Source organism: Chrysochloris asiatica, unplaced genomic scaffold, assembly GCF_000296735.1.
Source record: "Chrysochloris asiatica unplaced genomic scaffold, ChrAsi1.0 scaffold00006, whole genome shotgun sequence".
Lineage (NCBI taxonomy): Eukaryota > Metazoa > Chordata > Mammalia > Afrosoricida > Chrysochloridae > Chrysochloris > Chrysochloris asiatica.
The window spans coordinates 11,996,432-12,015,197 of record NW_006408524.1 but is presented as its reverse complement, the minus strand read 5'-3'; the positions used below and the strand labels follow the sequence as shown (position 1 = coordinate 12,015,197).

General features: G+C 39.0%; 1 pseudogene; it reads right to left on the bottom strand.

The window, feature by feature from the left end:
• Positions 1-16,362: 16,362 nt before the first annotated feature.
• On the bottom strand, positions 16,363-17,628 carry LOC102824507 (annotated as a pseudogene).
• Positions 17,629-18,766: the final 1,138 nt, after the last annotated feature.

Below are 18,766 nucleotides of genomic sequence, written 5' to 3'. Positions count from 1 at the left end.
ATTTATCCCCTTATTTTCTTATTTCTGCAGATTCTATGCACTAAATAGCTAATGAATCCAGTCACCGAGCTTCATCTCCACCAACACAAGCCTAGCCTAAGCTCTCCACATCTCTCACTTAGACCTGTGACACTGACTCTGAACTGGGCTCACCATGTCCTCCCTTAGCTCCTCCGTGTGTTCTCTGCTGTGCGGTCGGTCCTTTTGCTGTTTTGTTTTAAAATAGATTTATTAAGAGATAATTCTGATAGCATACAATGGATCCATTTAAAGTGAATAACTCAGTGCTTTTAGGATATTTTCAGAATTGTGCAGCATCAACACAATCCAATCTAATTGTTGCTGTTATTAGGTGCCGTATCGTTGGTTCCAACTCATAGTTACCCTATGAACAACAGAGTGAAACACTGCCTGGTCCTGTGACAATCTCAAAGTTGTTACACTTGAGATCATTGCTGTTGCCACATGCCAATCTATCTGTTGGGGAGATCTCTTCTTTTTCACTGACCCTCAATTTTATCAATCATAGTATCCTTCTTCAGGGAATGGAGTCTCCTGACAACATGTCCGAAATAAGAGAAATAAAGTCTCACTATTGTTGCTTCTAAGGAACATTTTGGCTTCACTTCTTCCAACATGAATTTGTTTGTTCATCTGGCAGTATTTAATATTCTTCTTCAACACCAGAACTCAAATGCATCAGTTTTTCTACTGTCTTCCTTATTCATTGTCTAATTTTTACACGCATATGAAGCTATGGAAAATACCATAGTTTGGGTCAGGTGTATATGCATCTACATAATATCTGTATATCACTTTGGGTCGTATTGGCATTTTTCACAGTGTTAAGTTTTCCTTTACATGAGCATGGTCTATTCTTCCATTTATGTAAGTCTCTTTCAGTTTCTTGTAATAGTGTTTTATAGCTTCTTTGTATAGGTCTTTTGTTTCTCTGGCTAGATTTATTCTTAAGTATTTCATCTTTTGGGTTGCTATTGTAAATGGCAAGAAGCTCTGGTAACATAACGGTTACGAGTCGGGTTGCTAACCTCAAGGTCAGCAGTTTGAAACTACCGGCCGTCCTGTGGGAGAAAGATGAGGCTTTCTGCTCCTGTAAAGATTTACAGCCTCAGAAACCCTATATAGGGTTGCTATGAGTTTGAACCGACTCCACGGCACATCACCACCACCACCACCATTGTAAATGGCACTATTTTCCTAATTTCCTTTTCAAAACACTCTGTATGAGTGTTGTATGTTGATCTTGTACTCTCTGCCATTTGGATGAAATCTTTCAGTGAGTTCCAATAACTTTCTTGATGGGTGTTTTGGATTTTTTTATGTATAGAAACATATTATCTGCAAATAGAGAGAACTTTACTTCTTCTTCGCCATTTTGGATGCCTTTAATTTCCTTTCGTGTCTTAGAGCTCTGGCTAGAACTCCCAGCACAGTACTGAATGGGAGTAACAACAGGCATCCTATGCTTAGCTAAGCAAAATAGTCATGCTTTCAACAAGGCTGCACTTACGTTCTCACTGTTTCTGTCAAGTTGATTCCAGCTCATGACAATCGCTATGTATAGAGTAGGGTTGTTCCTTAGGGTTTTCAAGACCTTTTAGAAGCAGATCACCAGGCCTTTCCTCCAAGGTCCTAAGAGTGGACTTGAACACCAACCTTTAACTTAGTAGCTGAGTACTTAAACATTTGTCCAATCTGTAAACTCTGATGGGTGGTAAGTATTTAATAAAACCTTGTTGAATGAATGCTGGTCTTTGAACAGGTGGCGAATATTCTACTTTAGGAACTTTGTATAGGGTGGTCTCTTGTCATAGAATGAATTATGCTCCACCAAAGTATGTGTCTACTTGGCAGAGTTATGATTCTCAGTGGTTTGGTAGTTACATAATAAAGTAAGGTGGCAGCTATGTGGTGCTTTCTCATGATGTGATCTAATGTGATAAACCAGAGGAATAAGGGTGAGCTGCAATGCCCTTGAGCCTTGGTGTGGCACTGTAGGATAAAGCACCAGACTGATAATTATAAGGTTGGCAGTTCAAACCCACCAGCTGCTCTTGGAAGCCTATACATAAGCAGCAACACCCTTAATTCCATCACAACCCTGATCCAGGATAAGGGAATTACCCAAGGGTGTAGCCTGTGAAACTGGTTGTTGTACAACAGCCAGAAGGAAAGAGAATGGAACACAGAAAGATGAGCCAGGAGTCAAACTCTGTGGCTCTGTCTGTAGGATAAGCACTCCACTGAAAGGTCTGTTTGAATTGCAAGGTTCATGGTTCAAACCCACCAGGCACTCCTCAGGAACCCTATATAGGGCTGCTGTGAGTTTGAACAAATTCCATATCATGAATCAACAGCAACAACAACAAACTATGAGATAGAGTCCTAGTAAGGCACTGTAGGATAAGCACTCCACTAAAAGGTCATTTTGAACGGCAAGGTTGGTAGTTTAAACTCACCAGCCAGTCCTTGGAAACCCAACTGTTGTTATTAAGTACCATTGAATTGGGTCTGATTCATAGTGACTCTGTATAGGGTTTCCAAGGCTTATAAAATTTTTATGGGAGCAGAAAGTCTTGTCTTTCTCCCATGGTGGCTGGTGGGCTGAAACCACCAATCTTGTGGTTCTCAGTCCAGTGTTTATCGTATGGAGCTACTGTGCTTCCCCTTGGTAACCATACACAGGGTCACTAGTAGTCAGAACCAACTTGACGGCACTTAACAGCAACTACAACAAATTATGAGTGTCCTGGTGTGGCATTGTAGGATAAGCACTGGACCACAAATTTAGTTTGAACCACAAGGTTGGTGGTTCAAAGCCACCAGCTATTCCTCAAAAACTCTATATAGGGTGGCTGTGAGTTGGGACTGACTCAATGGCACTTCACAACAACAATGACAAACTATGAGTAATAAATTTCCATTTGCTAAAATCATCATATGTGGTATTTCTGTTATAGTAGCACTAGATAACAAAGAAAATCTTTGTCCTGATACCCTATTCCTCCAGATTTATTCATGGCTTGGTCCTTTTCTACATTTCGCTTCTTGATAGAGGCAAATTTCCTTCTTGTTGTATTTAAACAACACCCCCTGTCCCTCTCTCTACCTATGCTCTATTATTCTTCACAGCCCTTACTTTGTCCTGATACATTACAGATTTGTTCACTTTACTGTCTGTCTCCACCATTAGAATGTAAGGTTCTTGAGGTCAGCTTGTCTACTGCTGTCTATCCAAGACAGCATGGCACAAAGTGTGCACCTTTAATAATTGGTGAATAAGTGATTTGATGAATGAGTGAAGGGATTAATAAGTGAAAGAGCACAGTCAAAAAGGAAAAGAATAAATCAGTGAAAACTTACTCTTGGAATTGTTACTGTTGTTGTTAGGCACCATCGAGTCAGTGCCAACTCATAGCGACCCTATGCATAACAGAATGAAACTCAGCCTGGTTCTGTACCAACCTCGCAATCATTACTATGTTTGAGCCCATTGCTGCTGCCACTGTGCCAATCTATCTTGTTGGGGTTCTTCCTCTATTTCTCCAACCTTGCACTTTACCAAACATGATATTCTTATCCAGGGACTGGTGCCTCCTGAGAATGTATCCAAAGTATGAGAGATAAAGTCTGGCCATCCTGGCTTTCAAGGAGTATTTTGGCTGTACTTCTTCCAGCACAGTTTGGTTTGTTCTTCCTTCAGTCCATGGCACTTTTGATATTCTCCTCCAACACAATAACTCAAATGCATCAATTCTTCTACAGCTTTCCTTATTCACTGTCCAGCTTTCACATGCATATGAGGTTATTGAAAATACCATGGCTCAGGTCAGGCACACCTTAGTCCTCAAGCTGACATCCTTGCTTTTCAACACTTTAAAGAGAGGTCTTGCGCAGATTTGCTCAATGCAATCTGTTGTTTGATTTCTTGACTGCTGATTGCATGAGTGTTGATGGTTGATCTGAGCAAAATGAAGTCTTTGAAAACCTCAAGCTTTTCTCCATTTATTGTGATTTTTTTTATTGGTCCAAAGGTCAGGATTTTTGTTTTCTTTATGTCGGGGGTACAATCCATACTGAAGGCTGTGGTTTTTGATCTTCATCAGTATTTTAAGTTCTCTTCACTTTCAGGAAGCAAGGTTGTATCAACTGCATATCGCAGGTTGCTGATGAATCTCCCTCCAATCCTGATACCATCTTTTTCTTCATATAATCCAGCTTCTTGAATTATTTGCTAAGCATACAGACTGAATGAGTATGAAAAAGGAATACAACCCTGGCGCACCCATTTCCTAATTTTAAAACACTTGGTGTTCCCTTGCTCTGTTTGAACAACTACCTCTTGGTCTATGTACAGGTTCCTCATGAGCACAATTAAGTGTTGCAGAATACTCCTTCTCCACAATGTTGTCTATAGCTTGTCATGATCCATACAATCAAAAGCCTCTGCATAGTCAATGAAGCGCAGGTGAACAGCTTTCTGATATTCTCTGCTTTCAGCCAAGATCCATCGGATGTCAGCAGTGATATCCCTCATTCCACAGTCTCTTCTGAATCATGCTTAAACCTCTGGAAGTTCTCTGTTAATGTATGGTTTCAATTATTTTTGAATAATCTTCAGAAAAATTTTACTTTTATGTGATACTAATGATATTGTTCAATGGTTTCCTCATATTTTTTGGGTCACCTTTCTTTGGAGTAGGCACAGATATGAATCTCTTCTAATCATTTGGCCAGATACCCATCTTCAAAGTTTCTTGGCATAGATGAATGAGTGCTTCTAATGCTTGATCAGTTTGTTGAAAGACTTTAATTTGCATTCCATCAGTTCTCAGTGCCTTGTTCTTTGTCAATGTCTTCAACACCTCTTAGACTTCTTCGTACAGTATCATTGGCTCTTGATCATATGCTGTCTCTTGAGATGGCTGAACACTGACCATTTCTTTTTGGTACAGGGGATTCTGTGTATTCCTTCCACCTTCTTTTGATGTTTTCTGCATCATTCAATATTTTGCCAATATTGTAGTTGTTAAGTATTGTCAAATGGGTTCTGACTCACAGTGACCCTGTACTAGGGTATTCCTAGGATTGGCTGATGAATTTGAACTGCTAGGTCAACCTAGTAGTCCATTGCATTATCCCACAGCACCACACCAGGATTCCATAGAATCCCTTAATATTACAAGTTGAGGATTGAATTTTTTTTGTTAGTTCCTTCAGCTTGAGGAATGCTGAACATGTTCTTCGCTTTTGGATTTCTAACTCCAGGTCTCTGCACCTTTCGTTGTAACATTTGACTTTGTCTTCTAGAGTTGCCCTTTGAAATTTTTTATTCAAATCCTTTACCTCCTCATTTCTTCTATTTGCTTTATCATCTCTATACTGGAGAGATAGTTTCAAAGTTTCTTTTGACATCCATTTTGGTCTTTTCCTTCTTTCTTGTCTTCTTAATTATCTTTTGCTTTCTTCCTGTATGATGTTCTTGATGTCATGCCATAATTCTTCTGGTGTTGTCAGTATTGTCTAATGTATCAAATCTGTTTTTCAGATGATCTCTAAATGCAGGTGGGATATGTTCAAGGTCATATTTTCGTTCTTGTGGATTTGTTTTAAATTTTTTCAGCTTCAGCTTGAACTTGCATAGGAGCAATTGATTGTCTGTTCCACAATCAGACCCTTGCCTTGTTTTGGCTAATGGTATAGAGCTTTTCCACCATCTCTCTGCACTGATGTTATCAATTTGATTTCTTTGTATTCCATCTGGTGAGGTCATGGGTTGTACAGTGGTGATGTGTGTGTTGCTGTGATTCTGGAAAGTATGCTATGGATATTTTAAATACTGGCAGGATCACTTATGGTAGACGGGTTTCAGCTGAGCTTCCAGACGAAGACAGACGATGAAGAAGGAAAGATTGACTACTTCCAAATATTTAGTCACTGAAAATGTTATGAATAGAAGTGGAACACTGCTAGCTCTAGAATACTAAATATTGAAACATAATGAAGAGCACCAGAATACTGTCAGATATAGTGCCAGAAGATGTGTCCCTCAGCTTGAAAGGTACTTAAAATATGACTGTATAGGAGCTGCTTCATCAATGTAGAGTTAACGACAATGTTGCAAATGGAGTAAAACCTTTAGGACCTTTGTTTGCTGATGGGGCACACTGAAAATAAAAAGAAACAGCTGTAAACATCCATTAGTAATTGTAATGTAGAATGTACAAATCATAAACCTAGGAAAATTGAAAATTGTCAAAAATGAAATGGAATGTATAAACACCAATATCCTAGGCATTAGTAAGCTGAAATGGACTGGTATTGGTCATTTTGAGTCTGACAATCACATGGTTTATTAAACCAGGAATGACATATTGAAGATGAATAGCATTACACTCATTATCAAAAAGTGCATATCAAGATCTATGGGAGGCTAATATCCATATGCCTACAAGGAAGACCAATTAATACAACTGTTATTCAAATTTATGTACCAACCACTAAAGCCAGTGGTGATGCAATTGACTAATTCTACCACCTTTTTCAGTCTGAAATTGTTCAAACATGCAATCAAGATGCATTGATCATTACTTGTGATTGGAATGTAAAGTTGGGAAACAAAGAAGAAGGATCAGTACTTGAAAAATATGGCCTTGGTGATAGAAATTATGCTGGAAATTGCATGATAGAATTTTGCAAGATGAATGACTTGTTCATTGCAGATTCCTTTTTAAACAAATTATTGGATTATAGATGACTATTTAAAAAAAAAACAGCAAAATCCTGTGAAGTCTATGAGAAAAGAATGGTGTTGTCCAAGGTCGGTTGGCATAAAATAGTCCACATGGACAATGTTCTACATCCTACTTAGGTGAGTAGCAACTGGAGTCTTAAAAGCTTGTGAGTGGCCCTGTAGGAAACCCTGTTTGTCTCTCCCTGTCCTGAGGAAGGAAGAGTGATGGAAATTGAAGACACATGGAAAAGATTAGTCCTGTGGAATAATGGACCATGTGAACATCAATTTCTATGACCCTGTGATCAGAAGAACTTTGTGGTCCCTGGTTACTACTACCAACTGCTCTGAAAGTTACCACATTAGAAAGTCCTGGATAGAGTGGGAGGAAAATGAGGGATAAAATGCAAAATTATAAAAAGGTGTAGGTTTATTGGTCAGACAGAGACTGAGGGAATCTTTGAGACTGTGGTTCTTAGCCACCCTTCAGGTCTGGAACCGAACAAGCTGTGCCAGTCTGTTTCTGTAAACATTAGTCTTAGAAGCCCTGTGGGACAGTTCTGTTCTATGGCGTTATATATGTGCATGTCTATCTATCTATCTATCTATCTATCTATCTATCTAGATATCTATCTATCTTTCTATCTATCTATCTATCCTGTGTGTTGTAATGTGCCTTCGAGTCGGTTCTGACTCATAGCGATCCTGTACAGGGTTTCTGAGGCTGTAAATCTTTACAGGAGCAGAAAGCCTCATCTTTCTCCTGTGGAACAGCTGGTAGTTTCGAACCACTGATGCTGAGATTAGCAGCCCGATTCGTAACCACTATGCTACCAGAGCTCCTTCTATATATAAGAGTAAGTAAAAAACTGCAGTAACTAGAGTTCCAGTTCATACATGCATTACGAATGGACTTATATCAAACAAAACATGTTTAAACAAGTCTCTGCAATGAGTGGATAGCTGCAGACAAGTTCTCACTTGCCTTAGTTTCATTAGCATGCCTTAAAAAAATCAGGTTCAGTCAAAACAGCGACTTCTGACAGGGCTTGCTGGTCCACTTACATATAAGGCTGAGAGGTCAGTTCAGAAGGTATAGCAATTGCTTTTTGGCATTCCAAAGGGGTAGTCTTGATCGATGTTTTTGAAGGACACAGGACAATCATAGGGCCTTATTATAAAGAAGTCTTAATAAAATTGAAAATAGCATTGTGAGAAAAAGTCCTGGAAAATTGCACTGAGAAAAAATTTTTTTCCTGTCATGACAATGCACCAGTTCTGTTCCAGGTTCATTTTACTTCAAGTATTTTGTTGGGAAACCTTAACTCACGCACCCTATAACCCTGATCTTGCTCTTTCAGGCTTCTTTTTGTTCACTTCCCAAACTAAAATCTAAAAGCAACATGATTTGAGTCCCTCAAGGATGCCTGTTTGTCAAAACAGTCATTTTGACATGGTGTAAATTGAAGATCACAGAATTCTCTGTGGAAGGATTATGTTATGTGCCGTGGAGTCACTTCCGACTCATAGTGACCTTTTTCAGGTTTTCTGAGGCTGTAAATCTTTATGGGAGCAGACAGCCTCATCTTTCTCCCGTGTAATAGCTGGTAGTTTCGAAACGCTAACCTTGAGGTTCTCAGCCAGATTGGTAACCACTACACTACCAGAGCAGAAAGATAGAAATACCACCTTCAGAAAACCTAGATGGAGGGTCGACTGAGAAGCAAATAGCTTCACATTTTGATATTTGTGTTTAATTAATAATTTTATGATTTTGCAGCAATGCTTTTTTGGGTCATCCTCATATATGGAACCCTGTGTCTAAGTACTTGGCTACTAATTGAAAAGATGGCAGTTCAAGTCCACCAGTTACTGTTTAAGAAAGCTGTGCCGGTCTGCTTCTGTGAACATTACAGTCTTAGAAGCCCTGTGGGACAGTTCTAGTCTGTTCTATGAGGTTATATATGTGTATGTGTATCTATATATGTATATGTAGTCTTGGTGTGATAAATACTTGGCCACAAGGTTAGAAACTCTATCAATCCAGGGTCGCTATGAGTTGGAACCAACTGCTGGTGGGTTTGAACCGCTGACCTTGTGGTTAGCAGTCCTGTGGCTATCCTTTAGGGCCATATGAAGACTCCATACATATTGAGAGAGAGGTTGAGACAAACAGGGAGAGAGTAAAGGGGAGAGGGAGGGAGCGAGAGCACAACTGATACATTAAAAAGCAAAACATCAACAAAAGGCAACGTGTGTACCTGTGTGTAGGTAGGTTTGAAATGATTTCCAAATAAAAGCTTTTGAAAAAGATCACCTTGAAGATTAACTAAACTCTTGAAACCTTTTTAAATTGGAGGATGCAACAGCACTTGAATCTATCTCTTTTTCTGTCCCAACTATCATGGACAAATCTGAAAAATGTACTTTAAAAGAAATAAGATTCTACCAGAGATGGGAGTTGGTAAAGAGTACCATTGGTAAAACAAAAGTCTTGAAGCATTGTAATGATGAAGAAATCAGAGCTGAGAAATCATAACCCGACATAGGCAGAAGGACTCAATTTTATTCCCTCAAAGGTCAGAGTCCACAAACATGGAGACAGCCGGGCTCCTGACTCAATCATAAGGATAAATAATTAAAGACCTATTTTCAAAGTGGTGGTCCAGCTGGGGTTACTCTGTTTCTTTCATTTCCACTACCTTGGGAAGATTGTCAGTTGGGATTGAGAACCACAGCCAAGGCTGGATTGTTTGTTGACAGCTGAGAAATACAAATAGTCAAAGGAGCAGTGGGCTTTTAAGCCCAAATTAATGGCAAGGTAGTAAGGAGCTCTGGTAGCATAGTGGTTATGAATCGGGCTGCTAATCTCAAGGTCGGCAGTTCAAAACTACCAGCTGTTATGCAGGAGAAAGATGAGGCTTTCTGCTCCCATAAAGATTGACAGCCTTGGAAACCCTGTACAGGGTAGCTATGGGGCGGAATTGATTTGACGGCACTTTACAACAACAACAACAGCAGTCCTTTAGGGTCTTTCTTTCTCTTTTGCTCCATGACGTGGGTCAGGCCACATTAGTCCTCAAAGGAATATCTTTGCTCTTTAACACTTTAAAGGGGTCTTTAGAAGCAGATTTGTCCAATGAAATACATCATTTGATTTCTTGACATGAGTCTACCATTTGTCTGTCAGTTTGTCGTACTGTGATAGCTTGCCTGTTTCTGTGATTCTGAACACTATGCCACTGGTATTTTAAATACCAGCAGGGTCAACCATGGTGAATAGGTTTCAGATGAGATTCCAGAAAAAGACAGACTAGGAAGAAGGAGGCATAGACAACTCCTGAATATTTAGTCACTGAAAACCTTATGAATAGCAGTGGAACACTGTTAGATAACACCAGAATATTGACTATGGAAACATGAAGAAGAGCACCAGAATATTGTCCAATATAGTGCTGGAAAATGAGCCCCTCAGGATGGAAGGCACTCAGAATATACCTTGGAAAGAGCTGCCTCCTCATAGTAGAGTTGACGGTGATGACACAAACAGTGTAAAGCCTTTGGGACCTTTGTTTTCTGATGGGGCACAATTCAAAATGAAGAGAAACAGCTTTAAACACCCATTAATAGTAGGAACATGGACTGTACAAGTATAAACCTAGGAAAATTGGAAATTGTAAAAAATGAAATGGAAAGCATTAACATCAATATCCAAAAGGAGCTCTGGTAGTGTAGTGGTTACGAATCAGGCTGCTAACCTCAAGGTCGGCAGTTCGAAACTTCCAGCTATTCCGCGGGAGAAAGATGAGGCTTTTTGCTTCCGTAAAGATTTACAGCCTCCAAAACCCTGTGAAGGGTCACTATGAGTTGGAAACAACTCTACGGTCCTTAACAAGTGAGCTGAAATGGCCTGGTATTGGCCATTTTGAATCTGACAATCACATGGTTTATTGTGCCAGGAATGACAAATTGAAGAGGAATAGTATGCAATCGTCATGAAAAAAATATTATCAAGCTCTGTCTTGAAATATAATGCTGTCTGTGATAGGTTAATATCCATATGCCTAAAAGGAAGACCAGTGAATACCACTACAATTCAAATTTACACACCAACCACTAAAGCTAGTGATGATGAAATTGAAGAATTCTATCAACTTCTTGCGTCTCAAATTGATCAAACATGAAATCAAGATGTATAGATAATTACTAAAGATTACAATGCAATGCAAAAGTTGGAAACTAAGAGGAAGGATTGTTGTTATTGTTAAGTGCTGTTGAGTCGTTTCTGACCAATAGCGAGCCTGTATAGGATTTCCAAAGAGCGGTTGGTGAACTTGAGCCACCAACCTTGTGGTTCAAACAACTTTGCAGTCCAGCGCATTATTTGGAAAATATTCAGGGTCTCTTTTCTTTCCAAAAAAAGTTGGTGATATGTATTTCCATTTCAGTAAAGAGTGTTGGAATTTGGATTCAGATTGCATTCTTTTTATAGACCACTTTGGGTAGTATTGACATTTTTACAATGTTAAGTCTTCCAAGCCATGGACTGTTTTTCCACTTATGAAAGTCAGCTTCAGTTACTTGCAGTAGTGTTTTATTTAACTGTATACGTCTTTTCCATTCCTGGCTAGGTTCAATCATAAGTATTTTATCCTTTTGGGGCTATTTTCAATGGTCCTGTTTTCTGGATTTACTTTTCAGAGTTCTCCTTGTTAGTGTAAAGAAACCCAACTGATTTGTGTGGTTTGATCATGTACTGTCACGTTGCTGAATTCTTCCATTAAAAGCAGTAACTTACTTGTGGAATGTCTGGTACTTTTGTCTTTTCTTTTTAAAGTGAATTAGGTGATTGGGTGAAAATTTACAGAGCAGATCAATCTTCCAGTCAACAAATTCATACACATTTTGTTTCATCTTATTAATTGCAATCCCTACACTATAATATCAGTGATTCCTTGTGTTTCCTGTTCGTATTCCTTGTTCTTTTATAACCCTTCTGAACTTTGTCTTTAGGTAAATGCTCCTTTTTGATCTCATAATGTTGATTATTCTAAGGTGAACATATCTACCTAGTGTTAATGTTCTCCTTATAGAATGGTCTATTGTCTTGCTGAAAATTGAGCCATGGAGGTAAGTTCATTTCCAAAGCTGAAGGTTTTTTTGTTTGTTGTTGTTAATGTAGATAATTATTTTATTGGTTAGCATTCTAATATAATACAGAATACAAGGGTTGATAGTGGGCATCCTTGTTTCATACTATTCTTAAGGGGAAGGCTCTCAGTTGGAGTTTCTCCATTAGAATATTATTGACTGTGGGTTTTGTATATATGCCCTCAAAAATGTTGAGGAATTTCTTTTCTATTTCTATTCCTTTTCTGCACCAATTGGAATGATCATGTTATTCTTTTCCTTTGTTTTATTTATGTGGTGAATGAACTAATTGATGTTCTTAGGTTGAACCATCCTTGCGTTGCTGGTTTGAATCCCATCCATCTGATCATGAGATATGATTTGCTTTTGTTTTTTTGTTTATTTGACATGCTGCTGAATTCTGTTGGCTAGAATTGTGTTGAGAATTTTTACATATATATATATATATGGAGCTCTGGTAGCGTAGTAGTTACGAATCGGGCTGCGAACCTTAAGGTCAGCGGTTCGAAACTACCAGCTGCTCCGTGGGAGAAAGATGAGGCTTTCTACTCCTGTAAGGATTTACACCCTTGGAAACCCTGTACAGGGTCGATAAGGGTCGGAACCGACTCGATGGCACTTAACAACAACAACAACACACACACACACACACACACACGAGGGCTTTATTGCTGTTGTTAAGTCCACTGAGTTGGTTCTGACTCATAGTGACCCTGTATAGGGTTTCCAAGGAGTGAATGGGGAGTTTGAGCCACCAACTTTGTGTCTCAAACTGACTTTGTGGTCCAGTGCTGTATCTCACAGCACCGCACCAGAACACCATCATAAGGTGGATTGGTCTGTTGTTGTTGTTGTTAAGTGCCGTCAAGTCGGTTTCGACAGTTTTCCTTTTTTTTTGTATGTGGTATCTTTACTTGGTTTTATTATGAGGGTGATATTGGTTTCCTAGAATAAGTTGGAGAGTAATCCTTAGTTTTCAATGTTTTAGAAGAAGAATTTGAGTAGAAATGGTATCAGCTCTTCTCCAAATGCTTGGCAAAATTCTCCATGAAAGCCATCAGGGCCGGATTTTTTGTAGGAAATTTTTGATGACATGTTTTGTCTCTTATTTTGTTATATGTCTGCTTACATTTTTGACCTCTATTTGTGTTAGTCTGGAGTCCTAGTGTGGTACTGTGGGATAAAATGCTGGACTGCAAGGTTGGTTTGAACTGCAAGGTCAGTGATTCAAACTCACAAGTTGCTCCTTAGAAACCCTATACAGGGTTGTTGCCAGTTGGAACCAACTTGACGGCACTTAATAGCAGTAACAGCATTTGTGTCAACTTAGGTGCATCTAGAAATTTGCCAATTTTTTCTAGATTTTTAAGTTTTATGGAATACAGTTTTTCACAGTGTTCTTGTATGATCCTCCTTATCTCAGTTGAATCTGTTGTAATATCTCCAACTTCATTTCTTATTTTTGTTATTTGCAACCTCTCATATTTTTCTTTGGAGTCCTGGTGTGGCATTGTAGGAGCAGCACTGGACTGCTAACCACAAGATTAATGGTTCAAATTCATCATCCACTCCTTGCAATCCCTATATGTGGTCACTATGAGTCAGAATTGACTTGATGGCACTTAACAACAGCAAATATTTTTCCTTTGTCAGTTTGACTTTTATTGATCATTTCAAAGAACCAGTTTCTAGTCTTGTTGATTCTTTCTATTGCTTTTCTGTTTTCCATTTCATTTCTTTCTGATCATATCTTTATGATCCTCTTTTTTCCTGTAGCTTTAGTTTTCTTTTGTTCTTCTTTTTATCTTTGAGTTGTTGGTTTATTATCTATTTTGAACTTTCCTTATTTTTTATTGTATGTGTTTATTGCTATACATATTCCTCTGAGAACTGCTTCTAAGTTTTTAAAGTTTCATTGTTAATTTCTTCTATTACCCAATAATTTTTAGGTAATGTGTTACCTTGTATTGATTTCCTTATTCTTTGTGTTGTTGATTTCTTGTTTCATAGTGCAATAGTAGGAGAAGATGTTTCAATAATTTCAGACTTTTTAAATATATTGAGGCTTGTTTTCTGGTATAAAATATGATCTATTTTGGAAAATGTTCCATGTGTGTTGGAGATGAATATGCAGTTTTCTGCTGTTTGGTACTTTGTTCTATATATGTCTGTGAGGTCCAGGGTTCCTTAGTTGTCTGTATCTTTGTTGATTTTCTTTCTAATTGTTTGATGAATTGTCTAAAGATGTGTATTAAAATCTCCTACTATTAGTGCAGATTTATGCAGGTTAATGTGCTGGACTGCAAAGTCGGTTTGAACCACAAGTTCAGTGGTTCAAGCTCACCAGCTGCTCCTCAGAAACCCTATAAAGTGTCACTAAAGGTTGGAACTGACTCGACGGCACTTAGCAACAGCAAAAACAAATTGTTGTTGTTGTTGTTATGTGCCGTTGAGTCGGTTCTGACCCATAGCGACCCTGTACAGGGTTTCCGAGGCTGTAAATCTTTACGGGAGCAGAAAGCCTCATCTTTCTCCCGCAGAACAGCTGGTAGTTTCGAACTGTTGACCTTGTGGTTTGCAGCCCGATTCGTAACCGCTACCTGTTTAATTCTGTTAATTTGTTTATATGTTTTGGAGCTCTGGTATTGGATGCTACCACTCATCTGTCAGTTTGTCGTACGGTGACGGTGTGTCTTACTGTGATGCTGGAAGCTCTGCCAGCAGTGTTTTAAATACTAGCAGAGTCATTCATGGAGGACAGGTGTCATCTGAACTTCCAGACTAAGAAATAGGAGAGGCAGACCACTTCTGAAAGCTTAGACACTGAAAACCTTATGATAACTGCAGAACATTGTCAGCTATAGCATCGGAAAATGAAAACATTATGAATAGCACACACTTTTCTAAGATATAGTACCAGAAAACAAACCCCTCATGTTGGAAGGCATTCAAAGTGCCACTGGAGAAGAGCTGCCTCCTAAAAGTAGAGTTGACCATGATAATATGAGTAAAGCTTTCCAGACCTTCATTTGTTAATTGGGCACAACTCAAAATGTAGAGAAACAGCTATTAACATCCATTACCAATTGAAACAAAGAATGTACAAAATATGAATTTAGGAAACATTGGAAGTTATCAAATATGAAATGAAACACAAAAAGATTGATATCCTAGGCATCAGTGAGCTGAAATGAACTGCTATTCGTCATTTTGAATCGGACGATAATATGGTTTGCTATGCCAGAAAAATCAACTGGAAGAAGTATAGCATCACGTGCATTTATCAAAGAGAACATTTCAAGATCTGTCTTGAAGTACAGCACTGTCTATGATAGGATAACATCCACACGTCTACAAGGAAGACCAGTTAATACCACTTCAATCAAATTTACGCACCATCCACTAAAATCAGTTATGATGAAATTGAAGAATTCTACCAACGTCTTCAGTCTGAAAATGATCAAACAGACAAACAGACAATCCAAATGCATTGATAATTACTGGAAATTGTGGTGCAGAAGTTGGAAACTAACAGGAAAGATCAGATGGAAAATATGGCCTTGGTAATAGAAAAGATGCTGGAGATTGCATGATAAGTGCAACTAGAGTGCTCCTTGGAGGCCAGGATGGCCAAACTTCATCTCTCATACGTCAGACATATTGTCAGGAGGGACCAGTCCCTGGAGAAGGATATCATGTTTGGTAAGGTAGAGGGTCAGAGAAAAAGAGGAAGACCCCCAACGAGATGGCAGCATTGATGGACTCAAGTGTGGCAACAGTAGTGAGGTTGGCTCAGGATCAGGCAGTGTTTCGTTCTGCTGTGCATAGGTTGCTATGAGTCGGTATTGACTCAATGGCACCTAACAATAAAAATGAATCCAAATTGACTTGAAGGTAGTGGCTTTTTTGTTTGTTTGTCTGACTAAGCTGTATCTTGAGATCTCCTTGACTTCGTCTCCATTTGTAAATGCTACAGCTTCAGCATTCATTCCTCTTAGTTTTGAAATGGTCATCATTTGCTTCTTTATATCTCTGATTTCTTTTAATTAATTTCATCTTCTTTTTTTTTTTTAATGGTCAATCTGATTGTTTATTTAATAGATCATCAACCTTATACCCATTCCTATCCCAAAATGAAATTTCATATTTCTATTCCAGTAATAATACAATAACAATGCTAATCAGAGTAAGCTGCTTACAGAGAACTAAACTAACACAGTTCACTTTCTTTTAACATGCAAAATATAAAAATGCACATTTTAGAAAGCACAGTGGGTTAGCCACTAGAAATTTAGATGGGATCTGGAAGAATGTAGGGAAACCCAGAATGCAATAAAGGTGCTGTGAATGTGTATTGAAGGTTCCTGGTGTTTCATCTCTTGCCAGTAGTTGAATCTTGACAAGTTAAGCCAAAGGGAAAGCACTCAGTTGACTTAGGACCAAACATCAGAAAAGCACTAAACATTACAGACAGCATCCGTGCCAGGAAGAACTTTACCTTCCAGGAGTCCCAGACTGCACCACCCTCAGTGCTCCTATGACTGACTGTCTTCTCAGTGTTCCATTTTGCACAGCTAATGGCAATGTTTCCACCACTTATAAAGGTGATACAGTCCCTAGAAGTGGCTTTTACCACCTTGTCCATGAGGGCTTTAGTTCCCTGGGCAAAAGCTTCCCATTTAAATAATCCCACAGGTCCATTCCACACAATCTATTTAGCTGAAGTGGCAGTCTCCACATAGTTCTTGCTGCTCTTGGGATCACAGTTCAAGCCCATCCAGCTAGGAGTTATGCCAGAGGCCACGGTGGCTTGGCCAGTCTTGGCATTCTCATCAAACTTGTTAGCAATGACAATGTCAATAATGAAGGCAATCTTCATACCATTCTTCTCAACTTTGGACTTTAGGACTTTGATAATCTAGACTCCCTCTTCCTCAAATAGAGAAATGCCAATCTGTAGGCTTTTGAATACTTTAAGGAAGCTAATAGTCATCCTACCACCAATAATCATCTCATTGACTTTATCCAGCATATTATTGGTCAGTTGGATCTTGTCTGCAACTTTAGCTCTGTCTGGGATGGCCAGGAAGGGTCATTCTGGGTGCTCCAGGTTTTGGCAAAGTAATTCAGCTTCTTCTTCATCAGGCAACCACCAGCCTTTTGTGGCAGATTCACTCCTACCATGGAATTGTGGACTCGGCATGAGGACCAAAAGCATCACTGCTGTAGACATCCTCTAGCTTGGAAAGTGAAGCCTGGAAGGCTTCTGTTTCAGTTGGCTTGGCTTTAACCTTATTCCCAGAAGTATCTTTTTCCTTTCCTTCTTCTTCTACATGAAAGCAAAGGTTCTCCTGCAGCTGGATCAGTATAGGCTTTCTCTACTTCTGGACCTACATAGTTCTTCAAGAAAAGAACAATCTCATCCAGTGAAGACTTGTTTTCTACAACAACTGGCTCTAAGGAGTATTTGTTAGGTGTGGGGACACCATCAGGCCAGCCAGGTGGCTCATAAGAACAATCAACTTGGCTCCATTATCCAAGCATAATTTGATGCTTTGGATGGCAGCCTTGATCCTCTGGTTGTTTGTTATTTGGTTGTACATTAAAGTCCACTCTCATGACTACCCTTTCAAGTCCAGTTTACCCAGAGTAAGCATGTTAGAAAGACATATCTTGGCACTACAGCAAAGGCAAATGACTGGGGGCCTTGAAAGTGGCAACATGCGGCAAGAGCTGAGGAGCACTCAAGAAGCATGATGAAAGCCAGCCTTCTTTTACTTTTTAAAAGTCTTTGAATAACTTGGTATCTTGACAATACAGTCATGTGTCGTCATCTAATATTGTCCTCTGATATTGTGGGTTTTCTACGCCAAGGACTCTCTTTAATATTTAGTATTGATGGGCTGATTTGGTGGTTACAAATTCTTTTAATTTCATCTTGCCTGTTGTTACGTGCCGTGGAGTCGGTTCCGACTCATGGCGACCCTGCACAGGGTTTCTGAGGCTGTAAGTCTTTACAGGAGCAGAACGCCTCATCTTTCTCCCGCGGAACAGGTGGTAGTTTCAAACTGCTGACCTTGCGGTTCGCAGCCCGATTCGTAACCACTATGCTACCAGAGCTCTTCTTGTCTAAGAATGTCTTAATTTCTCCATCAGTTTTAAAGGACGCTTTTGTTGGATACATGATTATTAGTTACCGTTTTTCTTTCAGGGCTTTGTATATGTCATTCCATTCCTTCTTGCTAGCATGTTTTCTGACAAGAACTCAGGTCTTAATATTATTGAGACTCCTTTGTAGGTGATATTTTGCATCGTTCATGCAGCTCTTAAAATTCTTTGTCTTTGCTTCTGGAAAGCTTAGTTATAACTGTCATGGTGAATTTCTTTTGGAGTGTATCCTTTATGGAATTCATTAATTTTCTTGGATGGAAATATTTTCATATTTTATGCTAGTTGCCAAGTTTCCTGCCATAATGTCTTAAGAAATTATTTCTGTACTCTATTGTTTTTCTTCCCCTTTCTGGGATTCCTAATATGCATATATTATTCCTCTTGATTGTACTCGATATAACTCTCATGTTTTCTTCATTTATTTTCAACAGTTTATTATTTTTTAAAAATTCTTCAAACAAGTTAGTATCATGAAATTAATCCTTTATTTGCTCATTCTGTCTTCCATTGATTTGATTCCGCTTCTGTGTTCTTCCATTGAACTATTTATTTGTGATAGTCTAGTGTTAATATAATGGAGCTCTGGTAGCGTAGTGGTTACGAATCGGGCTGCGAACCTTAAGGTCAGCGGTTCGAAACTACCAGCCGCTCCGCGGGAGAAAGATGAAGCTTTCTACTCCCGTAAAGATT